Genomic DNA, 25,518 nt, shown 5'->3' with positions numbered 1-25,518 from the left:
TTTGTGGATGTTTATAGCCTACTGTTAGTGGGTTGAGGACTCATAACATAATATTCCCTTACTCCATAGCCTAGGCAGCTATGCTATATTCTAAGAAACGCGCTCATGTGTGTTGATCGGCAGACCTAGACCATTGCTGTTTGCATTGTAGGGAGGGGAAGTCGATACCTCACTGTCCATGACAACTTGCCATTCATCTGCGGCTCACACACACATGCACGCACGTACACTAGACGCATGCACGCCAACACGCACGCACACATCCAGAGTGGAGTTCCTCTAACCGCATCCGGCTAATCTCCACTGGAGGGCGAGTGGTACAAGAGGAGCGGGTTTATTGGAAGGGAGGGATAAAGAGAGACAAGGGAAGAGAGAGAGAGAGAGTGTGTGTGTGTGAGAGGGACAGAGAGAGGGCGGGAGATACAGCAGCTGGAAGCAAGAGAGAAAATCCCAGCCCAGCCTCTGCAAGCATCATTTTTCACATCGGATTTAATCCGTTCTCGTCGACCACCAATTCACGTAAGGGTATATACATGTTTCTGTCTTTTTGCCTCAAATTGCCTGCAAAGTGGGACATTAGAGATGTGTTGCTGAGCACCACAGCTGTATGGTTCATTTCTGTGGGTGTCTCTAGGTTCGGAGAGAGAGAACATGATCTTGTTCATATTGGTGGTTGAAAAGCCGTGAGACTCTTCAACTCCCATCTCTAGCAGAGCCGCCAGTCTGCAAGCGAATTTTCGCACCACCCGATAGGAACGCCGCTGCTACATTGCAGAAACCGGGGCAAATCATGTGCGTTCTTTTTTTTGGTTTGATGCAAAAAAAAAACTAATAATTATAGCTCGTGTACATGCGCGTACAACACGTGCATGGCTGTCACATTCATACATCGCGTCCGTTTGTTTTTTTTTTTTTCCTGAAACGGAACGGTGTCCGAGATGGTGTGCAACGTTAGCCGTCTAGCCATGCAGCTGTTTTTCACCGTCCAAAACTTGACAAATCGACGTTTTCTTCGCCAAGCTAGCGGCCAGCTAGCTGCTAACGTTAGCTGACGGGACAGACAGTACCAGGGATATCAAGCTTGCTTGCCCATAAAAGTATACAGGCGCGCTGCTGGCGTGAGACAGATGCACTTGCTATAGCTACTGTTAGATGTTACGTAGCTAAGCCCTTCTACATGATTTGGGTTTCGAAAAAAACATGGCAGCTGCTAGCTATGAACAAACATACGATTTATTGAACAATAGCTTGCTCTTTTTATTATTTTTATTTTTTTACATGTGGGTGGAAATGGCTAGATCACAACTCAGGCTAACGATGTCTGCTTATGTTAGACAGCTAACGCTAGCTTGCTAACGTCAGCGATTGTTGTGATGTTTTTAAGGGCTGTATGAGCGGTGTAAAATGGTTTTGCCGTGCGTCGTTCCGCGTCGTCCGTCGCATGCAAGAGGGGAAGAAAATCTAGAAATAACGGCCAGCCAATTACTTCTCTTGAGCTATCGTGGCTGATATCTGTAAGAATTAGCAGACAGCGAAATGCATCAGTCCGTTTTCCCATATGTTGCACATTTGCTTTTTTTGATATGATTGAGAAAGACTACTTGCATTTGCATTTGACAAATGAGCAGTTACTCTGTATGTTGACGCTAGGGAGGAAAAAGGTGTATACAAGGATACCTTTTTTTGGCCTCAAGGGAATTACGGACACACACCTGTGCGCGGAACCGTCACCTGTTCGCGTGCACGCGCGGGGCCATTGTCCTGTATGTGCGTGTGGTCATTGACAGGGAACAACAAGTGTTTGAGACACTTAAAAAAAAAAAAATACAATCTCTGCGTTTGAGGTTGGCGTTTAGCTGATGGGGTCGAATAGAGACACTTTGGCCACGACTCGGTCGACACGCAATAAAGTGCCAGCTTTCTTAGCTTCGAGCCGAGACATTAACCCTAGAATGGTCGAATTGACCTTGCATAGAGAATATGTTGCTGTTGGTCACTAGAATGAATGAAGTAATAAACTGTCAGATGAAGAAAGAAGGAAAGCGGTATTCGGTATGTTTACGTGTCACATGCTTTTCGGTAGACAGATAGGATCTGAGGGGTTTATAATGGCTAAAGAAAACATTCATTTACCACAATAATAATGTACTGTAAAACGACGGTAACAATAATAGCTACTTAATGCAATGTCTTTAGGTCTCTAACTGATCTCTATTGAAGAGTTTATGTCTGTCTGTGTGACTGCGTGTGTTGAGGTCAGTAGCTCCTGCCACTGTATGTCTGCTGTGTGAGAACCCTACGCAGGTCAGTGTTGACAGTGCCATAAGCACTTTTATGGTGATTACAGAGACAAACATTGCCCTACCTTTCCTCCCTCCCTCCACAAAATCAATTACCTTACCTGCATGGCATAGAAACTACAATGTAGCCAAACGCTGATTCTGATGAGGAGAGATGGGTTAAGAAGCTTAGTGTGTGGGTGTTTTATTCGGACCAGAAGGTATGGTAATTGTTTGAGGGGGAAGCTTATGCTAAATACAGATTGAGGATGTTTGTTCATTGGCCGATACTCCGATGGTGCTTGTGTAAAACATGGCTGCTGCATATTTGACAGGTTGTGGGCCCTGTTACCTAAAAGGTGATATAAGGCGTTTATTACACGATGCAGTGATTCCGTAATGAATGTTGACTGTGCTGTGTTAATGGAATGGCTGATGCTGCATTGTGAATCAGGTTGCTGTGTGTTTGTGTGTGTTTCTCGACCAACACGAGTCCCAGGGAATGGACACCAGTTTAGGCAGCTAAAATCGCTAGTTTTAATCGTTAATCTTCAAGGCGGAAATGGTAGTTGCCTGACAGTCGCTGGCTGACAGTAGCTTGCTGCTGGTCCCTGGCTCCGAAAAGATTGAGAAACACCGGACGAAGGAAAGCGATGTGGAAAAAAAGGCCCAAAATAGCTTTATTCTAGAGTTAAAGACACAAGTGTCAAGTTCAGGTGTGCTGTAAAACTGGAAATGAAGATTGGCATAGATTTAAAAGCAGTACTATTACTGATCAGAGTCCCCCAAATGACATTTAGCCAAACAGGCAAAACAAACAGAGGATTCCTATGAATCACAACGTTTACCCTGCCGCCTGCAAAAATAGAAGGATACGACTCCTTCTGTGTGGCTCTTAGTGGTAGAGGACACACACACACACACACACACACACACACACACACACTGCGTTTAGAGGACAGATGATGGAGAGGCATGTCTATGGAGGACCTAATTCTCCTGTCCTTCTATGTCCATTTTCCGGGTTGTAGACTGTTGAACATTTTTTGCTGTATCACAAGCTTAAAGACTACATTCGGGTGCAGCAAACTGGGTGAACATTTGCGGACATTTAATTTCTATTTATTAATCCAGCAGCAGCTCCGGGGGCTTTGTATGCATTTGTGGATATGGTTGTTAATGCTATGTCTGTTGTTAGTTTTAAATGTAATTTATAAATAGCTAAGATAGTCAGCATCCAGTATCCCCAGTACAGTTATTGTTGTATGAGCTAGGTCTACTATGGGTGACAAATGCAGCCATGTCCAAGTTAAAATAGTCAAAAGATGAATTGCATACTTCTTCCCTTCAGTATTGACTATCAGTAAATAAAAGTACAGTTGAAGTTGGAAGTTTACATACACTTAGGTTGGAGTCATTAAAACTTGTTTTTCAACCACTCCACAAATTTCACCCTAGCCAAGTCGGTTAGGACGTCTACTTTGTGCATGACACAAGTAATTTTTCCAACAATTGTTTACAGACAGATTATTTCACTTAATTCACTGTATCACAATTCCAGTGGTTCGGAAGTTCACATACACTAAGTTGACTGTGCCTTTAAACAGCTTGGAAAATTCCAGAAAATGATGTCATGGCTTTAGAAGCTTCTGATAGGCTAATTGACATCATTTGAGTCAATTGGAGGTGTACCTGTAGATGTATTTCAAGGCCTACCTTCAAACTCAGTGCCTCTTTGCTTGACATCATGGGAAAATGAAAAGAAATCAGCCAAGACCTCAGAAAAAAATTTGTCGAACTCCACAAGTTTAGTTCATCCTTGGGAGCAATTTCCAAACTCCTGAAGGTACCACGTTCATCTGTACAAACAATAGTACGCAAGTATAAACACCATGGGACCACGTAGCGTCATACCGCTCAGGAAGGAGGCACGTTCTGTACTTTGGTTTTGAAAAGTGCAAATAAATCCCAGAACAACAGCAAAGGACCTTGTGAAGAAACAGGTACAAAAGTATCTATATCCACAGTAAAACGAGTCCTATATCGACATAACCTGAAAGGCCGCTCAGCAAGGAAGAAGTCACTGCTCCAAAACTGCCATTAAAAAAGCCAGACTACGGTTTGCAACTGCACATGGGGAAAAAGATTGTACTTTTTGGAGAAATGTCCTCTGGTCTGATGAAACAAAAATAGAACTGTTTGGCCATAACGACCATTGTTATGTGTGGAGGAAAAAGGGGGAGGCTTGCAAGCTGAAGAACACCATCCCAACCGTGAAGCACGGGAGTGGCAGAATCATGTTGTGGGGGTGCTTTGCAGCAGGAGGGACTGGTGCACTTCACAAAATAAATGGCATCATGAGGGAGGAAAATGATGTGGATATATTGAAGCAACATCAAGACATCAGTCAGGAAGTTGAAGCTTGGGCACAAATGGGTCTTCCAAATGGCTAATGACCCCAAGCATACTTCCAAAGTTGTGTCAAAATGGCTTAAGGACAACAAAGTCAAAGTATTGGAGTGGCCATCACAAAGCCCTGACCTCAATCCTATAGAACATTTGTGGGCAGAACTGAAAAAGCGTGTGCGAGCAAGGAGGCCTACAAACCTGACTCAGTTACTCCAGCTCTGTCAGGAGGAATGGGCCAAAATTCACCCAACTTATTGTGGGAAGCTTGTGGAAGGTTACCTGAAATGTTTGACCCTATTATTCTGAAATTTCACATTCTTAAAATAAAGTGGTGATCCTAACTGACCTAAGACAGGGAATTTTTACTAGGATTAAATGTCAGGAATTGTGAAAAATGTATTTGGCTAGGGTGTATGAAAACTTCCGACTTCAACTGTATTTTATGTGTGAGGATGTTGAGTGTTGCTATAATGTGGATGTTGGCTGGTATTCAGGCCTGCTGCATGCTGCTGTCTCCTAGCTCTATTGGTCTGCCAGTGGAGATTTATATCAGAAACACACGCACACTCACACAGGCCAAGGTTTGTTGTGTTTGGAGATGTTGGTAGTGGTATCATGGTCATGCCCGCTTCATACTGTAAGTGGTACTTGTGTTTGTTTGTGTTTGGGTCTTCCTTCGTGGGGTTGTTTGTTTTGATACTGGTGAGGTAACCAACATTATATTGCTGAACATTTAGGTAAACCAAGTGGGACTCGAACCAGCAACCTTGCATCTGTCAGTCCAACACCTGATCATCTGGTGGAGTTGCAATGGGACAGATGACAGCTCCTGACTTCAGTTGACCTGTGGTTGTCCCCTTGAACACCAGGGTCAGGGAAACAGTGGGGTGAAATATATTTGTAGACAGAAAATACTGTGCAAATTTCAGAATGGCCAAAATTGGAGACAAAAGAAATCAGCTTCTACCTAGGACACATACATAGTCTCTCTCTCGTTCTCTTTTCACACACGGTTTCCTGACCACATCACCCAGCATTCTTTCACCTCCATTACATTTTAGTCATTTAGCAGATGCTCTTATCCAGAACGACTTACAGTAGTGAATGCATACATTTCATATCTTTTTTTTTTGTATTTTTTTCTTCGTACTGGCCCCCCGTGGGAATCGAACCCACAACGCTGGCGTTGCAAACACCATGCTCTACCAACTGAGCCACAGGGAAGGCTATCTGAGGGGAGGCATGCTGAAACCTTGGTGTGCATTTTCTCAGCGCTGTCTGCTCTAGGTCAGCCATCTGACTCCATATTACCATTTCCATCCGTTGTTTTGACTGAGGTATCATGTTTTCCTCCCGTCCGGTCCTCTCGTCCTCTTCTCAGCCATGTTGCAGTGATCCATCTATCAACAAAAATGGACCTGCTGTGTAAGGTCTGGGAAAGACTGTGTAGCCCAGCGCGCACACACACACACACACACACGCAAACACACACATACATATATACTGTATACACTCACACACACTCTCTGAACATTAGTCGATGTAATAAAGAACAGCTCCATTGTTTGTTTGAACACATTATGAGTCACATCGTTCAGCTTTATTGTTATAGCGAGACATTGGACATGCCAGCCCTCTCTTCCCAAGCCTCCATGGTGGTGTGTGTGTGCGCGCCTGTGTCTGTCTCCAGTCCGTCTGCGAGGTTCATGTCCATAGTTTTAAGCATTTACTGGTTTCAGGGAAGGATCCTAATCTCCAGAGCTTTTAGCCACTGACTTGTTATTACATTTTCCCTTCTCTGACCTCACAGGCCAAGATATGAGTTTCACCCACTGAAGTTACTTCATGCTGAATTGGTAAGTTGAAAACTTATTTTCGACCTAATACCTCTTGGTGTTATCGGTGAAACCAATGGTTGTTTGTTACACTTAGTCATTGTGGTTGTCTTTCTAGATCTCCCTTTGCCCTTGCGTATTAAACACACATACTGTTAGATGACGCCTTTTTGTGCAAGGGCCGTTTTTTGGGTTAATAGAAATGTTGCCCTGAATGACAGAGATACGTGTCCTATGTAATCTATAGTCTACATGTATGAGCAGGTGATCTTGTCTTCTCGGTACTGTTGAATATGGGAGGAGTGGAAACAGACTATGGGTAAACAATAGGGTGTGCCGAGTAGTCGGACAAAACGAGTATCATAACGGATATAGGCAATTTTCTGGATGCCATTATGATCCAAGTCTTTTTTTGTTGTTGCTGTAATTATCCACGATCGGAAAAAAGTAATTTTCGGGTGCCAGGAAGCATCTTTCTCATGTCATTCAGTCACAGAGTTACTAAACCATAATGCACTGTCTTTTAGTCAAGTCATGTGCAAGGTTTTACGTGGTCTGAATAACTCAACTGGCTAGTTTGCCTGGCTGTAAAGAGAAGGGCTGGCTATACGTTGATCCTGCTGCTCTGATTGGATAGAGTGAAGCTGTATTTCTCTGTCCACTTCTCTTCATAATTTCACCCAATCACCTTTCCTCGCGTGTTTTCGGTCTAATCATTTAGATTGCTGCAGCTTTCTATTATGATAAATCATATGGCGAGGATGTTTGCTATCGATGTGTATAATATCTAACAAGCGGGCCAAGGGTAGGGCAAAATAATGAAACGCTGATGCGCATTCTGACTGAGTGACAGCAAACTTGAGGACACACACACACACACACACACACACACACCTCTCCGTGCACTGCTCTTTAATCTGCAGCTTTTTTGCAGTGAGTATGTGCAGTGAGGTATTTTGCCAACATTTATTTAGGCATATTAAAACACTTCAATTCTTTTTTAATCACGAGTCTCATCTTATCCGACTATTAAGATGTCAACTTACGGATACGATTGCGAATACAAGTGTGGCCATGTCGGCACACTCCTAGGAAACAACATTATACAGTAGCCATTGTAGACCAGATGTTTTGTGAACATACTATCTCCAGCTTCCTACTTTTTAAAAGGGAAATGTTCTGTTTTTTTAATAGGAAATTGATATCAGGGTTTGTTCCTATTTTTAACTGTGAGTTGACATTCGTTCACTACCTTAGCTTGGTGCAGTCTTCTGCATTCACCAGAGATTCAGGCCACATTTCAAACAAACACAAAACATGCTGTGCATTCGGGAAGTATTCTGACCCCTTGACTTTTTCCACATTTTGTTACTTTATTCTGAAATTGATTAAATGTATTTTTTTCCCTCATCAATCTACACACAATACCCCATAATGACAAAGCAAATTTTTACATAAACATTCAGACCCTTTACTCAGTACTTTGTTGAAGCACCTTTGGCAGCGATTACAGCCTAAAGTCTTCTTGGGTATGACGCTACAAGCTTGGTACACCTGTATTTGGGGAGTTCCTCCCATTCTTCTCTGCAGATCCTCTCAAGCTCTGTCAGGTTGTATGGGGAGCGTCGCTACACAGCTTTTTTTCAGGTCTCTTATTTACAATGACAGCCTAGCCCGGCCAAACGATCGTAAATTTAGTTTTTGCGTCTTGTACACCAGCTTCAAACAGCTAAAACAACTATATTTTTGGTTATGGAAAATATATTTCACAGCAGTTTAGATGGTACATGATTCTCTACACTATACTATAACATTTTTTTAGGCAAACTATTAAGAGTTTTAGCAACCAGGAAACGGCAGAGCGATTTCTACATAATGCAACTTTAATCAACATGTCTAAGCAGGACTGATGATGTGCAACACTTATACCAGTGATTGGCATGAATTTTGGGTAGACAATTAGGCATTGTTGCTATAATTTTACAGTCGAAATAGGGCTCCAGAATGTGATATTTATTTTGCTCAACAGAGATGAATTTGCTTACATCCTTTTTTGTGTACAAATATTTATCGGCTAATTGCCTTGGGGCTAATTCACCATCTGAGGAAGTGGCATATCAAAACTCATTAGCTAGATCGCTAAATCTAATTTCCTGATTGTTAGTCGTGTAACTTATTCATCTAACAGTAAATGTATTGTCCTAAAATGCTTTGCAGCATAGGACGGCGCCTCTATAAAGGCATATGCGATCACTTCGAATGCCAGTTTTGCGTATCCCACGCTCCATAAACTATGTCTCTGAGATACTTTGGTGTTAAAACGGTAAATATTGAGAGTTGGGAAATAAATGTCATACCTACAGAAAGCTGAGACCCTCCTCTCTCCAAAAGTTGCGCTCGCCAAACATCCACCTCTCCAGTGCAGGCTGACTAGTCTACCAGCTCACGTTTGTTGCCTATGCTTTGAGTTGAGGAAAACGGGGCAACGGGTCATTTTACGTTTACATTTTACGTCATTTAGCAGACGCTCTTATCCAGAGCGACTTACAAATTGGTGCATTCACCTTATGATATCCAGTGGAACAACCACTTTACAATAGTACATCTATATCTTTTTTTTTGGGGGGGGGGGGGGGTTAGAAGGATTACTATATCCTATCCCAGGTATTCCTTAAAGAGGTGGGGTTTCAGGTGTCTACGGAAGGTGGTGATTGACTCCGCTGTCCTGGCGTCGTGAGGGAGCTTGTTCCACCATTGGGGTGCCAGGGCAGCGAACAGTTTTGACTGGGCTGAGCGGGAACTGTGCTTCCGCAGAGGTAGGGGGGCCAGCAGGCCAGAGGTGAGATATGCCACTGAAGATTTTAAGCACGGGCCCGCCATTGACTATAATTGCAGCTGATACTGTACCTTCTATAGGCCTACCGTGGATTGCTGCATGTTGCATAGAATAGTATTAGCCAGCTATTGTGATGCATAATTGCCATGATAATTTGGGAAGGTCTAGTCAATGAGCATTATGGGTAATGTAGTCAATTTACGGAATATAAAGTGGACAGACGGATGTAAGACGATGACACGCATTTCTTTTGCCTAAAATTAAGAAAATTGTTGCAAAATTGTAGGAGGAGATCCTCCCGCACCTGAGAGCTTTACATTATTATAATATAGATGGGTCATTTATCTGAGTTTGTTTGAATTCCGGCCTCAGCCGATGAGACATGGAGAGAGCTGGAAGTCACTGAGAATCTACTGCTGCGTTGAATGATGTGATGTCGCTGGTTGGGTTGAATGATGGACGTGTAGGTCTAATTTCTATTAGAGTTTCCCACGTATGAATGATGTGAAATGCACTCAGAACATTCTCCATCATCACTCATTGATGAGCAGCCTGTGTGACTGCCTGAGTTGTTGCCTGTGTGTGTGTGTGTTTCTTTTATACAGTCGCACACTTTATTGATCCTGAAAGGCTGTGTGACATAATTATGGAGTGTGCGTGTGTGTGTGTGTGAATGAAGTGGGCTACTGTGGGGTTACGACCGGAACACACCCTGTCACTCAGCAGCAGAGGAATCATACTGTGTGTGTGTGTCCAGAGGGAGAATGGAAAGAGAGAGAGAGAGAATAGAGAACATCCGATCCTCCACAAGCAAAAGGAGAGAGGGAGAAAGTGGGGGAAAAGATGGCGATGGAAGGAAAGACGTCTCTGTCCCTCCAACAGATGTCTGTCTGGTGTTAGCACGTATTGACAAGTCAATATCGCTCCTTTAAATCAAATATTTGTCCAAATGATCTTGTCGCCTCAACATCAGGTAACATCCCCTTAGCTGTGAAATTACCTCAGGTTGGAGGACAGACACACACGCATCTCGCTGCTCACATTGCTTCTCCACCCGTGCCTCAATCCACTGTGGGGTTCTCTACATGTGAACGCAATTTGCACTTCCAATTAAACTGACGACCTTCGTTCCAGAATGCAGAACGTGTCTCCTCCTCTCCTGTGTGTCCTCTCCAGGATAGCTATTATTACCCTCAGTGTTATGACACTGACACACTGAGAATGTTACAAAACACTGTAACACGTCACACAGTTTACTGTAGTACAGCTTACTATAACATAACATAACACACACAAACACACAGCTCCTTATGATTCCAAGGTAATGCCCAATGACTATGTGACAGACAGGCTCGATTCGGTCTTATGTAGCAACATTTTAAATTGTTTTTTTTACATTGGATAAAAGTAGAGACTCGGAGCTAGAAAATGGTATCATACACTACAGTTGAGGAACAATGCGAAAGTAATTCTGCTTTGAAAGTTGATAAACTTGTAACTCCACTTTTGAGAAAATGGCCCTTGAATGTTTTGGTACACCTACTGGAGAGCTCTTCTTTGTCTACACCCATTCAGCATCGTTCACACCCTCTGAAGCCTGAGCCCCACCCATCTCTTTAAGGATTCACATGCATGACATCAGTAGCCTGGTGGTCCAAAATAGCTTATCTGGTGTATTTTAACACCAATAAACCCATATGTTTAAAAAATGAATTTAGTATATGTCAGTCTAGCAAACCAGGCAACTTAAAGCAACTTTCTAAACAATGTTTTCGTTAGTTTCTAGCTTGTTAGCTGGCGAGCTAACCTTAATTTAGCTGGCTAGCCAGTTCAAAAAATGCCCATGTCATATAGCTGACAATGTCTTAACTTTAGCTAATTTGTATTCATTATTACACCGAAAATAAACTCACAACAAGATAATTATTTACAACTGAATGGCAAGCTAATTACAGAAAATAGCTTATACGGTTGTGAGTGTGACGATATAAAAGCAGGGGTTTCTACCTGAGAATTTTAGAACTTGGACACTGTCTCGTTGGCCTAACGTTATATCCTAATTTGACTTTGGTGCTGGTGATGTTCTTTACATTACCGTCTCTGGTAAACACACACTATATCAAATCCTTCTGTGTGTTCTATTTTTGACTCCCTCCGCATATTTGAAATCAAACGGGAGAATTTTCTCCATCTCCTTAGCTGTCATACTCTGCTTCCACCGGGCATTCCACTGATTTCAAGAACTCGGTCCTACAGAAAGTCGAGAGCAACATTTTTGCAGTTCTTCGTGACATCTTTCAAAAAATATGCATTAGAAAGGATTACCTACACATACTGAAGCGTGCTACATGGCAGACCAATCCAAACTCATCTCTCTTCATGTCCAGCCCATCCATTATCTCAGCCAGTCATAGCAGTCACACCTCTGACACCGCCTAGTATATAGGTCCTGGATGTCAGGAAGCTTGGCCCCAGTGATGTAGTGGGCCGTATGCACTACCCTCTGTAGCGCCTTACGGTCAGATGCCGAGCAGTTATCATACCGGTTGGTGATGCCACCGGTCAAGATGCTCTCGATGGTGCAGCTGTAGAACTTTTTGAGGATCTGGGGACCCATGCCAAATCTTTTCAGTCTCCTGAGGGGAAAGGTGAGGTCGTGCTGTCTTCAGAACTGTCTTGGTGTGTTTGGACCATGATAGTACATTGGTGATGTGGACAACAAGGAACTTGAAACTCTCAACCCACTCCACTTCAACCCTGTCGATATTAATGGGGGCCTGTTCGGCCCTCCTTTTCCTATAGTCCACTTTCAGCTGCTTTGTCTTGCTCACATTGAGGTAGAGATTTTTGTCCTGGCAGTCTCTGACCTCCTCCCTATAGGCTGTCTCATCGTTGTCGGTGAGCAGGCCTACCACTGTTGTGTCGTCAGCAAACTTAATGATGGTGTTGGAGTCATGCTTGGCCACAAAGTCTTGGGTGAACAGAGAGTACAGGAGGGGACTAATCACACACCCCTGAGGGGCCCCAGTGTTGAGGATTCGCGTGGTAGATGTGTTGTTGCCTACCCTTACCACCTGGGGGTGGCCCATCAGGAAGTCCAGGATCCAGTTGCAGAGAGAGGTGTTTAGTCCCAGGGTCCTTAGCTTAGTGATGAGCTTCGTGGGCACTACGGTGTTGAACGCTGAGCTGTAGTCAATGAACAGCATTCTCACTTGTCCAGGTGGGAAAGGGCAGTGTGGAGTGCGATTGAGATTGCGTCATCTGTGGATCTGTTGGGGCGGTATGCAAATTGGAGTGGGCCTAGGGTTTCCGGCATGATGGTGTTGATGTGAGCCATGACCAGCCTTTCAAAACACTTCATGGCTACCGAGGTGAGTGCTACGGGGCGGTAGTCATTTAGGCAGGTTACCTTAGTTTTCTTGGGCACAGGGACTATGGTGGTCTGTTTGAAACATGTAGGTATTACAGACTCGGTCAGGGAGAGGTTGAAAATGTCAGTGAAGACACATGCCAGTTGGTCCGCGCATGCTTTGAGTACCCGTCCTGGTAATCCGTCTGGCCCTGCGGCTTTGTGAATGTTGACTTGTTTAAAGGTCTTGCTCACACCAGCTACGGAGAGCGTGATTACACATTCGTCCAGAACAGCTGGTGCCCAGATACTCAACTAGTCTAAAGAAGGCCAGTTTTATTGCTTCTTTAATCAGAACAACAGTTTTCAGCTGTGCTAACATAATTGAAAAAGGGTTTTCTAATGATAAATTAGCCTTTTAAAATGATCAACTTGGATTAGCTAACACAATGTGCCATTGGAACACAGGAGTGATGGTTGCTGATTATGGGCCTCTGCACGCCTATGTAGATATTCCATTAAAAAAAATCAGCTTTTTCCAGCTACAATAGTGATTTACAACATTAACAATGTCTACACTGTATTTCTGATCAATGTGATGTTATTTTAATGCACAATTTTTTTTGCTTTTCTTTCAAAAACAAGGACATTTCTATGTGGCCCCAAACTTTTGAACGGTAGTGTGCGTACAGTCACTGTGGGGACGACGTCGTCGATGCACTTATTGATGAAGTTGACTGAGGTGATATACTCCTCCATGCCATTAGATGAATCCCGGAACATATTCCAGTCTGTGCTAGCAAATTAGTCCTGTAGCGTAGCATCCGCGGCATCTGACCACTTTCGTATTGAGTGAGTCACTGGTACTTCCTGCTTTAGTTTTTGCTTGTAAGCAGGAATCAGGAGGATAGAATTATGGTCAGATTTGCCAAATGAAGGGAGAGCTTTGTATGCGTCTCTGTGTGTGGAGTAAAGGTGGTCAAGAGTTTTTTTTTTTTTTTTTTAATTTTATTTTAATTTTTTCTCCCTCTGGTTGCACATGTGACATGCTGGTAGAAATGAGGTAAAGCGGATTTAAGTTTGCCTGCATTAAAGTCCCTGGCCACTAGGAGCGCCACTTCTGGATGAGTATTTTCTTGTTTGCTTATGGTCTTAAACAGCTTGTTGAGTGCGGTCTTAGTGCCAGCATTGGTTTGTGGTGGTAAGTAGAAGTCTACGAATAATATAGATGAGAACTCTCTTGTTAGATAGTGTGGTCTACAGCTTATCATGAGGTATTCTACCTCAGGCGAGCAATACCTCGAGACTTCTTTAATATTAGACATCGCGCACCAGCAGTTATTGACAAATAGACACACACCCCCGCCCCTCGTCTTACCAGACGTAGCTGCTCTGTTCTGCCGATGCAAGGAGAAGCATAATACGGCCAATAATACGGAGTGTAGTGCTGGTATGCATACTCGTCTGCAAATTCTTACATGGCACCCCGCCCTCCTCACCCTTTTTCTCTGTCTTTTCTTCACGAGGATGACGGGGATTTGGGACTTGTCACAACAAAAATCTTTGTCCAGTTCGAGGTGAGTAATCGCTGTTCTGATGTCCAGAAGCTCTTTTCGGTCATAAGAGATGGTAGCATCAACATTATAAACAAAATGAGTTACAAATAATGCTTATTTTTTTAAATAGTTTGATAGGAGCCAGTAAAACGTCAGCCATCCCCTCCGGCGCTGTTTATTCAGACTTACATCTGGTGTATTAGAAGCAATAATTGGTAGCATGATTGTCTTCAAACCATATTTTTTAGATTGACCACGAAGATTTACATTTTTTCATTAACTATAATGAGGGACCCTGTTTTCTGCTAACAATGCCTGCAGTACCGCTGTCGGCCTTGAACTTCCGTGGCTTCAATGGAAGGGGGCAATCGTTCTCTCCTGGTAAGGCCCCATAGTTAAGAGCCTAAACACTGAGACTGCTGCTAATATATAGTTGAAGTCAGAAGTTTACATACACTTAGGTTGGAGTCATTAAAACTAGTTTTTCAACCACTCCACAAATTTCTTGTTAACAAACTATAGTTTTGACAAGTCGGTTAGGACATCTACTTTGTGCATGACACAAGTCATTTTTCCAAGAATTGTTTACATACAGATTATTTCACTTATAATTCACTCTATCACAATTCCAGTGAGTCAGGAGTTTACATACACTAAGTTGACTGTGCCTTTAAACAGCTTGGAAAATTCCAGAAAATGATGTCATGGCTTTAGAAGCTTCTGATAGGCTAATTGACATAATTTGAGTCAATTGGAGGTGTACCTGTGGATGTATTTCAAGGCCTACCTTCAAACTCAGTGCCTCTTTGCTTGACATCATGGGAAACTCAAAAGAAATCAGCCAAGACCTCAGAAAAAAGATTGTAGACCTCCACAACTTTGGTTCATCCTTGGGAGCAATTTCCAAACGCCTGAAGGTATCACGTTCATCTGTACAAACAATAGTACGCAAGTATAAACACCATGGGACCACGCAGCCGTCATACCGCTCAGGAAGGAGGCACGTTCTGTTTCCTAGAGATGAACTTTACTTTACTTTGGTGCGAAAAGTGCAACTCAATCCCAGAACAATAGCAAAGGACCTTGTGAAGATGCTGGAGGAAACATGTACAAAAGTATCTATATCCACAGTAAAACAATTCCTATATCGACATAACCTGAAAGGCCGCTCAGCAAGGAAGAAGTCACTGCTCCAAAAGCGCCATAAAAAAGCCAGACTACGGTTTGCAACTGCACATGGGGACAAAGATCATGCTTTTTGGAGAAATGTCCTCTGGTCTGATGAAACAAAAATAGAACCTTTTGGCCATAATGACCATCATTATGTTTGGAGGAAAAAGGGGGAGGCTTGCAAGCCGAAGAACACCTTCCCAACTGTGAAGCATAGGGCTGGCAGCATCATGTTGTGGGGGTGCTTTGCTGCAGGAGGGACTGGTGCATTTCACAAAATAGATGGCATCATGAGGATGGAAAATTATGTGGATATATTGAAGCAACATCTCAAGACATCAGTCAGGAAGTTAAAGCTTGGTAGCAATTGGGTCTTCCAAATGGACAATGACCCCAAGCATACTTCCAAAGTTGTGGCAAAATGGCTTAAGGACAACAATGTCAAGGTATTGGAGTGGCCATCACAAAGCCCTGACCTCAATCCTACAGAACATTTGTGGGCAGAACTTAAAAAGCGTGTGCGAGCAAGGAGGCCTACAAACCTGACTCAGTTACACCAGCTCTGTCAGGAGGAATGGGCCAAAATTCACCCAACATATTGTGGGAAGCTTGTGGAACCTGACACATTTGACCTAAGTTGAACAATTTAAAGGCAATGCTACGAAATACTAATTGAGTGTATGTAAACTCCTGACCCACTGTGAATGTGATGAAAGAAATAAAAGCTGAAATAAATAATTCTCTCTACTATATTCTGACATTTCACATTCTTAAAATAAAGTAGTGATCCTAACTGACCTAAAACAGGGAACTTTTACTAGGATTAAATGTCAGGAATGTCAGAAACTGAGTTTAAATGAATTTGGCTAAGGTGTATGTTAACTTCCGACTTCAACTGTAGATTTCTCCGAAAGAGTTGTAAGGTGGGCAGAGAGAGGAAGAGAGGGAAAAAAAGGGAAAGAGTGAGGCACCCATCTTAAAGAATAGAAGCATTGTGGAAGAGGAATGTCTGGGAAGAAGATAGACGTGAATAGGAATGGCGTAGAGGAGAGTGAGGAAAATAGAGAGGGGAACAGGGTGTTTCCAGATTTTATGAATTAGGCCCCCCCCAAAAGTGTTAAAAAGCTGATTTTGTGTGTTTGAATGGTGTTAGTGTATCCCAACAATTTAGAATATTGTGGGCATGTACTGGTCAATAAAAATATGAATTACAAATAAACAAACAGCTGATTAGCCAGCTCAGTCATTGAGGCATAGAGACTTCTCAGCCCAAAAAAAACATTTTTAAAAACGGTTTGAAATACAAGAATGAGGTGATTTTTGATGTTGTTTTTCTTAAATGTATGCTTTAGCCAGAAATACGAGTATAGGATGAGTCAACAACATTATTTGGGTATGAGTTAGCAGAATATTAACTTTAAAAAGTCTGATTTTCACTGGACAGTTACTTTGAAACCAGATTTCCCTCTTAGTCTGAATGCTGCTCTAACACATGACTGGCTGCCCAGATCAGATGACTAGATAAACTGGAGGAATTCAGCCTCTTCCTTTTCCCTCTTTCACCAGGGCTTCTCTCATTCTAAGGAGAGAGGGGGGGGGAGAGGGGGGGCTGTGGTTGGCTGCTTCAGAAGACACATGGACACTAGGGAAGGGCATTTTAAGTAATTGCAGTATTCAAATAAATCATGCATTTTTTTCCGGTATCCGGACAGTGGAAATGCATGTTCTTCAGCACTTTCATGCTGCGTAGCCTGCGCGACTCGGGAGAGGCCATCCTCCCTGCTTGTTGCTGCTACAGGGCGTGGAGGGGGAGTGGCGGGGGTGGTGTCTGTGAAACAGGATGGGGAGAGAGAGATTGTAGCCATAGGACAGAGTGGGGTCAGTTTAGCAATTCTTTACATTCAGCATCACTACATCAAGGGAAATATTATATTCTTTCTAACAAAGATATGTAGATATATTTCAGGATGTTGTGTATCCATGGAATTAATCAGAATTTAAGTAAACACGACAGTTTTGAAAACAGTTTTGAAAACATAGCTTGTCCCCCCCAAAAAAAGTAGCCTCTTGGCACAACTTACCCCGGGTATGTGGTAAGTTAAGCAAAGTGACAGAGTAAATTGAGCCACCTTGGGGTAAGTGGGTGGTGGTGTCCTGTGACAGTGGGTGATGGTAGGTCAAAGTTTAATTCATGGAATGGGGTTGTGGTGTATTGTGTCTTTAAATGCATGCCTACATTCAGAAATAGATCTCTCTGTTCAATATCACTTCCCCTTCTATTTCTTGACCAGTTTTCTTGACCAGTTTAAGACTTTGTGTGCATCTGCTACTCTTTCACACAATTACACGTTTAAAAAAAAAAAACAATTTTGTCAACGTACCTCTTCAGTGTCATTCTGTTTATTTGTTCATCCTTTGCTGCTGCTCCAATGGACTTCCCTGCTCTCACTTCATTGGCTACTTTTTTAAGAACCTCAAGGGGGTCTAGACCGCTGCTTGTTTTATGTTTGTATGTCTGCTCTGTAACAATAAAATGCACTATCTTGACATATTGCAAAAATACTATGCATATTATGCATAAAACGGACAAAATGTAATCATAATTTGTATTGGGTATAGTGGCCATTGTCTCAAGTTACCCCAAGGCAAACATTTAGTCTATATTAACCCACACAGCTACTTTCAAGTGCAAGGATGCACTTTCATGCTAGGTTTAGGACCTCATATTTTAGCTTCTAGAGATCCCAACTGATGTACAATGCAATCTTAAAACGATCTACATTGGTTGAGATACAAGCATCGTGAAACCTCTTTACGCATTAAATTCATTTGACTTTGTGAAAATCTGTTTCTTGGAACTAACTTGCTTACCACTTCCTCCATGTGGTTTCGTCCTTCACAGACTCCATGAAATGATGACCTCTTACTAAATATTTAGTCAAATAATTGATTCTGTGTATGGCTTCCTAGAAACAAGGGGAGGCTCAACTAACCCTTTGGCTCAATTTACCCCTCTCTCCCCTACAGACTCACGCTAGTTAGACAAACTTGTAGATGCTATCGGTTATCTATCATATCTTCTGGTAGTGCCTGTATTTACTGCATCAAAACGATGTAAATATAAGATATACTTTATTAGTCCACGCGAGATGGACATTTTGTCTTCTGCTTTTATGTGGTTTTCCACCACAAAAAGTCCAGAAAATGGCCACAAAGAGTGGAACCAGCTCACCTGCTTTTACACTATGATTTGACTATTAGATCTTCAGTGTTTCGTTTGAAAAACAAGAGCTCCGTTCATGTAACAGGGTTGACCTTAAAATGGGGGACAGATGTAAATGAATCTCTCATCACATTAAGTAAATAATAATCTTCAGAATTGACTTTGTCAAGGCAACAAAATAACTGGGGCTTTATAATGATGAAATGTTTGGGTTAAGGGTGTTAATATCTTCCTAGAAGTCACAGCGGATGAACAGAGAATTTTGGCACTTTAGAAAGTCTTTATTCATATTGAACATCAGATTGATTGAATTCGGCCCCAATTCTGATCTTTTTTTTTTTTTTCTCACTAATTGATCGTTTCAATCAGATCTGCTCTGATTGGTCAAAAGACCAATTAGTGGAACAAATGAGGAATTGGGCCACCTGTGTGAACACAGCCCATGTGGTCTATATTAAAAGGCACTTTGTTTAATATAACAAGCTTTTTTATTTCAATTCAATATTGGCGCACAATTTCGACTTGAAATGTCAAAGGGATGCAAAAGGCCCTCATTAGTTGGATCGATCCATTAGTATATGATACCTTGTGTAATGGAAATGTTCTATAAGACTGATACACAAACAAACAGAACATGGAAACATAAAAAAGCTCTGTTTGTCATTGTGGCCCTTAGTCTCGATTAGTATGATGTTGGACCGGAACCAAAGCCAGACATATGCCAAAGGTTTCCAGTTATTTACGTGCTACTGCGTCTTTTCATTTACGTGCACTAGGGCTACTTGAAACATGACATCGATATCATGAGAAATTATACGATTAATACACAGCGTTTACCAACATGCCATGAGAACTTAAATTGAATTGAGGGCATAGTAAATCTTATCTTGACATGCAGTATTTGACAAGGAGAATACGCTGTTTTAAAAAAAGAAATCAGACTAGAAGAATGATAAGGCAGAGCAGTAACAAGCCCAGCCTTATTAGAGACCCTCAGGAGCCCACCTAATGGAGGGGATGACACACACACACACTAACACGCACACAGCAGCACAATTAGAGCGCCAGACACACACACACCACACACACATTGCTCACAAATACAGTACACAGCAGTGTTTTCAGACCGGGAGGTACGCACACATGCTGAGTAACACATTGGCAGCAGTGCAATTACAGAGGAGGAAGTTGTTTACTAGCAAAGGTAACCATGGACCCCCTTATTCTTTCCTACAACACACACACGCAAACATTCACCCACACACTGATTTACACAATGTATTTCCAAGCATTGGAACCACCCCCATGCAAATTAGCCAGAGAAAAGAACCCAGCTTCTAAACATCTCTCTCTCTCTTTGTGCACGTGTGTCTTTGTGTGTGTGTGTGCATGGCAGTGGTAACTAGTAGTGGTAGAGCCCAGGTGGATTAAGAGATGATGTAAAGGGAGTTATGGAAACGCTAAGCAATCGATGCTAATAGTTGTAGCGTACTCGTTACCAATATTCTATTCACAAAATACCAGCTGAAACAAGGTGTCTAAAATGAAGCCAATGCAGTGAACCAGGAAGGAGTGTTAGATAAAGTGTTACCAAACAGGTCCTTGTGACAGTAACCCCTTACCAGACCTGACTCCTTGCACACTAATGGAATCTACTAATTAGAGAGCGGAGGGGGTTGTGTGTGTGTGTGTGTGTGTGTGTGTGTGTGTGTGTGTGTGTGTGTGTGTGTGTGTGTGTGTGTGTGTGTGTGTGTGTGTGTGTGTGTGTGTGTGTGTGTGTGTGTGATTAGACAGAGAGCCCCAGACCTCGTTAAGAGGCAGCCTTCCACCAGTCCTTCAGGGACAGAGATTCATCTGATCTCTCTTTTTTTTTTACACACACACACACACACACACACACACACACACACACACACACTGGAGATCTCTCTATCAAGCTCTCTTTCTCTTCATCTCTCTCTCTCTTTTCCTCAGTCTCTTTTCTTTTTATATCTCTTTCTCTCACCTTTTCTCTCTCTCTCTCCCTCCCTCTCCTCGTTCTCTCTCTCTTCTCACTCATCGTGTTCGTCGTCTTTATATGACTTCATTAACACTAAAACCGCTGGTCCTTGAGGGATCCCTGTTCAAGCTAATGAGTAGTCATTTTGACAGCAACATTCTAACAGTGTAATTCATACATTTCCTATGTGCTATTGCAAAAATAATAATTTGGTTGTGTTTATGAAGGTCTAATGTAACATTTTAAAATACGATTTTAATTGTATTTCAAATAACACAATAGCATTTTCATTAGTTTGTTACTGTAGGCTATATGTTAAAAAAAAAAGTTTAAAACAATTGTTCTATCAATGTTATTGGTGGAGTGCCTTTGTTACAACTATAAAAAAATAAACTGTATGCGTTGGAACACAGTAACAGTTTATTTTTATAACGACAAACGTAAAAAAAAAAATACCCCAACCTCCTAGACGCACGGTCAGCAAGATGCGTGGTCAAATTCTGAAAACATCAGTAGCCTCAACATCATTATAAGCCACAAGTGTGCTTGATAAAATACTTAAGTGTTGATATGACAGCAGTCAAAAATAGTAAATTATTTATGTCGGATACCATGGCGAATTTGTCTGTTTTATTTCGTGTAAATGGTGGTAACGCATGAGCTCTCTGACGCGATCCTGTGACATCTCCAAAGAAAAGTATTCCATATATATCTGACCAGAAACTCTCCATATACATGCTCTTTCCACCGAATGCTCCACGGAAATACAGGATTGAAATGAATGTTTCCAGCAATCAACAGACAGATCCCAGGCAGTGTCTCCTTGCTCTGTGTGCACCTTAGCCACAGGTTCTGAATGCTGTAGCATTTTCATGTCCATAAACAACGAAAGCTGGTGAGTGCATTGCTGATGTTGTTTTATGCTTGAGATGTAGGGCTTGCCCTCTCAGTGATGACATTTTGTGCTGCTAATCGGCCCGTAGCATTGTCACCGACTTGTTCTATCTAAATGGTGCCGTCCCTTCCTCTCTCCTGTCCCACTGCTTCAATTGGTAGTGGCGCAGGCTCCTGTTCAGTGCGCACCGTTCTGGCTTTTTTGCACTTAGGCCTCGTAGGTGTAGGTTATTCAGAATTCTGCGTTGTTCGCTTCCCCTCGCTCATCAACTCACCCATTCTTTCCCTTTCTCCCCCATCATACTTTTTAATTGATTTAATCTGTTGTTATATGTGTGAAATTAGTTTCGGTATGGTTTAGGTTCAGTTTCGAGGCAATTATTGAGGTGATTATCAACTGGGCATGGCACATTCATGTCGGGAGAAGGACTGTCGGGAGAAGGAGCGGAGCTGGCCCTACTATTGGGAGAGGTAGGGGCAATGTCGGAAAAGCATTCTAAAAATGACATGACCTCATAACTGTTTATAACTCCAGTTCTGTTTGTGATATTAAGATTCTAACAATGACAGTGTGCTGTATAGACTTATTTTGGAAAAGTCAAGGATGGGGGGATGACTTTAAAAAATGGCAGAGTAATGCAACATTTTATTAATGAGCAGTCAAAATTATGATTTATTTGTTATGTAAGTTGAAGGTTATGGAAGGGTCCAGACAGCGTTTTTGTGATTTCACTAGTTTTTGCTAAACATATCCCAAACAGCAAATCACTTCCTCATCCTCGTTGTGTAGAATGGGGGGCGGGAGCTGAAAAAACATTAACAAAGCCCCCAAAAATGTCCTTTTAGAAATGGCAAAGCTCTTAGTATAGTGATGAAGTTCTTTAGATGTTGTACACATGAAATTGTCATTCCCAATGTTATATTAAATTTATAACGTTTTAAGGTATGACCCAGGTGCAGACAGTGTTGAAGAAACAAACGTTTATTCCTCAAACAGGGGCAGGCAAACGACAGATCAAGGCAGGCATGGTCAATAATCCAGAGAGGGTGTAAGGTACAGGCTCAGGGTCAGGTCAGGCAGAGGTCGGTAATCCAGAGTAGTGGGGCAAAGGTACAGGACGACAGGCAGGCTCAGGGGAGGCAGAACGGTCAGAAACTAGAAAACAGCACCAAGGAATAGGCGGTAGCAGGGAAACAAAACGCTGGTAGGTTCTACAAACAAAAATGAATTGGCCACAGACAAACAGAGAACACAGGTATAAATACACAGGGGATAATGGGGAAGATGAGCGACACCTGGAGGGGGGTGGAGACATGCACAAAGACCGGTGAAACCGATCAGGGTGTGACAAAATGGTTTTGCGACTCGAGTAAATGAGGGAAAGAAAGTACACTGAACAAAAATATAAACGCATGCAACAATTCCAAAGATTTTACTGAGTTACAGTTCATATTAGGAAATCAGTCAATTGACATAAGTTCATTAGGTCCTAATCTATGGATTTCACATGACTGGGAATACATATATGCATCTGTTGGTCACAGATACTGTACCTTAAAAAAAGGATCAGAAAACCAGTCAATATCTGGTATGACCACCATTTGCCTCGTGCAACGACTCATCTCCTTCACAGAGTTGATCAGGCTGTTGATTGTGGCCTGTGGAATGTTGTCCCACTCCTCTTCAATGGCTGTGTGAAGTTACTGGATATTGTCGGGAACTGGAACACACTGTCTTACACGTCAATCCCAAATGTGCTCAATGGGTGACATGTCTGGTGAGTAAACACGCCAAGGAAGAAGTGGGACATTTTCAGTTTACAGAAATTGTGTACAGATTATTGCGACATGGGGCCGTGCATTATCATGCTGAAACATGAGGTGATGGCGGTGGACACGACAATGGGCCTCAGCATCTCATCACGGTATGTATGTCAAATTGCCATCGATAAAATGCAATTGTGTTCGTTGTCCGTAGCTTATGCCTGCCCATACCCTAACCCCACTGCCACAATGGGGCCCTCTGCCCGGTACAGTTGAAACCGGGATTAATCCGTGAAGAGCACACTTCTCCAGCGTGCCAGTGGCCATCGAAGGTGAGCATTTGCCCACTGAAGACGGTTACAGCGGCAAACTGCAGTCAGGTCAAGACCCTGGCGAGGACGACGAGCATGCAGATAAGCTTCCCTGAGACGGATTCTAATAGTTTGTGCAGAAATCCTTCGGTTGTGCAAACCCACAGTTTCATTAGTTGTCCGGGTGGCTGGTCTCAGATGATCCCGCAAGTGAAGAAGCCGGATGTGGCGGTCCTGGGCTGGCGTAGTTACGTGTGGTCTGTGATTGGTAGACTAGTTGGACGTATTGGCACATTTCTAAAATGACGTTGGGGTCGGGGTTATGGTAGAGAAATTAACCTACAATTCTCTGGCAACAGCTCTGGTTGACATTTCTATAGTCCCTCAAAACTTGAGACATCTGTGGCATTGTGGTGTTTGACAAAACTGCATATTTTGGAGGGGCCTTTCATTGTCCCCAGCACAAGGTGCACCTGTGTAATGATCATGCTGTTTAATCAGCTTCTTGATATGCCACACCTGTCAGGTGGATGGATTATCTTGGCAAAGGAGAAATGCTCACTAACAGGGATGTAAACAAATGTGCGCACAAAATTAGAGAGAAATTAGCTTTTTGTGCATATGGAACATTTCCTGGATTTTCTATTTCAGCTCATGAACTCTGGAACCAACACTTTACATATTGCGTTTATATTTGTGTTCTGTATTAATTGAAAGCATGACGTGCTTCCACACAGGAAGTTCCAGACACTTGTATGCCAAGCTGCATTGAAACTGTTCTGGTGGCTCGTGGAGACCCAACACCCTATTAAGACACTTTATGTTGGTGTTTCCTTTATTTTGGCAGTTACCTGTAGCAGCACGCGGGTGTGTGTGTGTGTGAGAGTCTTGCCGTCTGTCCATGCCTCGCTCTCTTTCATTAAGACTCAAATGGAGCTATTATGACCTGTTCTCACCCTGTCTGAGGAGTCTTAAAGCATTCACAGTAGCAGATAGAACATTGTGCTTCAGCACTACCACTGTAAGAGTTCTAGCTTGTGTGATAAGAATATAGGATGTACGGAGCAGATAGGCACTCTATGCACCGTTCACAGACCCTAATGCAGACACACACACACACAAACACTCTCTGGCAAACACACACACACGTACCAGTATAACATCTAGATAGTGCAGTTGGAATGTATTGAGATTAGAACCCTTTTAGTTCACAGCTGTTTACCATACTGTGTACACCATTATATAGGCTACACCATACTGTACATGACATGTCAGAGTATGACATCCATTATGTTAGATTAGAACACTACGTAGCCCCATTTCTCACCATACAGTATACTACATACGCTCACTGGACATTTTATTAGGTACACACATCTAGTACCGGGTCGGAGCCCCCTTTGCCTCCAGAACAGCCTGACTTCTTCGGGGCATGGATTCTACAAGTCGGAAACGTTCCACATGCTGACGCGATATGATCACGCAGTTGCTACAGATCGGACGGCGGTACACCACCGCCACCAGCCTGTACCGTTGACACCAGGCAGGATGGGTCCATGGACTCATGCTGCTTACACCAAATCCTGACTCTGCCATCAGCATGATGCAACATGAACCGGGATTTGTCACGACCTCTCTCATCAACAAGCTATTTTTACCCACAGGACTGCCTCTGACTGCATGTTTTTTGTTTGTTGCACTATTCTCGGGAAACCCTAGACACTGACGTGGGTGAAAAGCCCAGGAGGGGGGCCATTTCTGAGATACTTAAACCTGTGTGTCTGGCACCGGCAATCATACCACGCTCAAAGTCGCTTAGGTCGCTCGTTTTGGCTATTCTAATGTTCAATCGAACAGTAACTGGATGCCTGTCTGCCTGCTTTATATAGCAAG

General features: G+C 42.7%; 1 protein-coding gene across 5 annotated transcripts in view; it reads left to right on the top strand.

The window, feature by feature from the left end:
- The first annotated feature begins 327 nt into the window (after positions 1–327).
- Positions 328–25,518, top strand: part of LOC106571557 (1-phosphatidylinositol 4,5-bisphosphate phosphodiesterase beta-4) — a 132,417-nt gene continuing 107,226 nt past the window's right edge. The window contains exons 1-2 of one of the 5 annotated variants that reach the window (XM_082961916.1): positions 328–519; positions 6,499–6,544. The gene's annotated coding sequence lies outside the window, so the exon portion shown is untranslated. Of the gene's footprint in view, positions 526–6,498; positions 6,545–25,518 lie in introns of all 5 variants that reach the window. The other 4 variants (XM_014144727.3, XM_014144720.3, XM_014144721.3 and 1 more) reach the window with 4 other exon arrangements.

The sequence above is a fragment of the Salmo salar genome, chromosome 15 (genome assembly GCF_965601325.2).
Source record: "Salmo salar chromosome 15, fSalSal1, whole genome shotgun sequence".
Classification (NCBI taxonomy): domain Eukaryota; kingdom Metazoa; phylum Chordata; class Actinopteri; order Salmoniformes; family Salmonidae; genus Salmo; species Salmo salar.
The sequence above is the reverse complement of the archived record's forward strand: the minus strand, read 5'-3'. Positions and strand labels throughout refer to the sequence as shown.